The sequence below is a fragment of the Chiloscyllium punctatum genome, chromosome 3 (assembly GCF_047496795.1).
Source record: "Chiloscyllium punctatum isolate Juve2018m chromosome 3, sChiPun1.3, whole genome shotgun sequence".
Taxonomy (NCBI): Eukaryota; Metazoa; Chordata; class Chondrichthyes; order Orectolobiformes; family Hemiscylliidae; genus Chiloscyllium; species Chiloscyllium punctatum.
Window position 1 is genome coordinate 40,278,738 of NC_092741.1, and position 2,500 is coordinate 40,281,237.

Consider the following 2,500-nt stretch of genomic DNA (forward strand, 5'->3'; position numbering starts at 1 on the left):
GTACTGGGACCGCAGCTTTTTACAATATATGTTCATGATATAGAAGATGCTATTAGCAATAACATTAGCAAATTTGCTGATGATACTGAGCTGGGTGGCAGGGTGAAATGTGATGAGGATGTTAGGAGATTACCGGGTGACCTGGACAAGTTAGGTGAGTGGTCAGATGCATGGCAGATGCACTTTAATGTGGATAAATGGATGCTTATCCACTTTGGTAGCAAGAACAGGAAGGCAGATTACTACCTAAATGGAATCAATTTCGGTCAAGGGACAGTACCGAGAGATCTGGGGGTTCTTGTACACCACTCAATGAAGGTAAGCATGCAGGTACAGCAGGTAGTGAAGAAGGCTAATAGCATGCTGGCCTTCATAACAAGAGGGATCGAGTACAGAAGCAAAGAGGTTCTTCTGCAGGTGTACAGGGCCCTGGTGAGACCACACCTGGAGTACTGTGTGCAGTTCTGGTCTCCAAATTTGAGGAGAGACATTCTGGCTATTGAGGGAGTGCAGCGTAGGTTGACGAGGTCAATTCCTGGAATGGCGGGATTACCTTACACTGAAAGACTGGAGCGACTGGGCTTGTGTACCCTTGAGTTTAGAAGACTGAGAGGGGATCTGGTTGAGACATATAAGATTATCAAAGGATTGGACACTCTGGCGGCAGGAAACGTGAGTGCCGAAACAGAGGACACAGCTTAAAAATACGGGGTAGACCGTTTAGGACAGAGATGAGGAGAAACGTCTTCACCCAGAGAGTGGTGGCTGTGTGGAATGCTCTGCCCCAGAGGGCAGTGGAGGCCCAGTCTCTGGATTCATTGAAGAAAGAGTTGGACAGAGCTCTCAAGGATAGTGGAATCAAGGCTTATGGAGATAAGGCAGGAACAGGATACTGATTAAGGATGATCAGCCATGATCATATTGAATGGTGGTGCAGGCTCCAAGGGCAGAATGGCCAACTCCTGCACCTATTGTCTATTGTCCTCCTTTCCTGACTGCCAGCCGCAGACAGCGTGCAGCCCCAATCCCTTTCTTTCCGTCTTTCTTGCTGATTTTGGCAGCGCTCCGCTCTCCTCCCCTCCCTGTCTCCTGCCTGCAGGAGACTGATGCCAGGCACAGCGGCAGCAAAAATAACCTGTCGCTGCATTGCGTGCGTGGCCCAACACGAGTGCAGAGGGGTGACTTGAGCAGCCCCTGCTGGCGGAAAAAGCCTACTGCACCTGGTATTCCCAGGCGGTCTCCCATCCAAGTACTAACCAGGCCTGAGTCTGCTTAGCTTCCAAGATCAGACGAGATCGGGCGTTTTCAGACTAGTATGGCCGTAGGCGCTGGCCCCTGCCTTTTCTCCCCACTTCAAGGCGTGCTGGCCAGCCACATTTTCTTTGCTGCTCTTTCTCTTGATCCCCTTTGTTTTTTTTTTCTCTCTTTTCTCTTTGCTCTTCCTCCTCCGTGCGTGCTTCCCTCCCTCCCTCCCTCCCTCCAGCTAGCCCTTGCCCACCAGGCTCCTGTCGTCTCCCACATCCCCACACAGGCCAACTGCAAGACCTCCCCCTGCTTCATAGGGCTGCAGCCTGCATTCTCTCATCCTTCCACACTCCTCCACGCCTCCATTTCGGAATGGCAGGCAGTGACCAGTGGGGTACCGCAGGGATCAGTACTGGGACCGCAGCTTTTTACAATATATGTTCATGATATAGAAGATGCTATTAGCAATAACATTAGCAAATTTGCTGATGATACTGAGCTGGGTGGCAGGGTGAAATGTGATGAGGATGTTAGGAGATTACCGGGTGACCTGGACAAGTTAGGTGAGTGGTCAGATGCATGGCAGATGCACTTTAATGTGGATAAATGGATGCTTATCCACTTTGGTGGCAAGAACAGGAAGGCAGATTACTACCTAAATGGAATCAATTTCGGTCAAGGGACAGTACCGAGAGATCTGGGGGTTCTTGTACACCACTCAATGAAGGTTAGCATGCAGGTACAGCAGGTAGTGAAGAAGGCTAATAGCATGCTGGCCTTCATAACAAGAGGGATCGAGTACAGAAGCAAAGAGGTTCTTCTGCAGGTGTACAGGGCCCTGGTGAGACCACACCTGGAGTACTGTGTGCAGTTCTGGTCTCCAAATTTGAGGAGAGACATTCTGGCTATTGAGGGAGTGCAGCGTAGGTTGACGAGGTCAATTCCTGGAATGGCGGGATTACCTTACACTGAAAGACTGGAGCGACTGGGCTTGTGTACCCTTGAGTTTAGAAGACTGAGAGGGGATCTGGTTGAGACATATAAGATTATCAAAGGATTGGACATTCTGGCGGCAGGAAACGTGAGTGCCGAAACAGAGGACACAGCTTAAAAATACAGGGTAGACCGTTTAGGACAGAGATGAGGAGAAACGTCTTCACCCAGAGAGTGGTGGCTGTGTGGAATGCTCTGCCCCAGAGGGCAGTGGAGGCCCAGTCTCTGGATTCATTGAAGAAAGAGTTGGACAGAGCTCTCA

At 50.2% G+C, this 2,500-nt stretch overlaps 1 non-coding gene across 1 annotated transcript; it reads right to left on the reverse strand.

Annotated features, from left to right (window-relative positions):
• Positions 1 to 1,208: 1,208 nt before the first annotated feature.
• LOC140468275 (5S ribosomal RNA) lies at positions 1,209 to 1,327 on the reverse strand. The gene has a single exon (XR_011955630.1). It is a non-coding gene; the product is annotated as a 5S ribosomal RNA (ribosomal RNA).
• Positions 1,328 to 2,500: the final 1,173 nt, after the last annotated feature.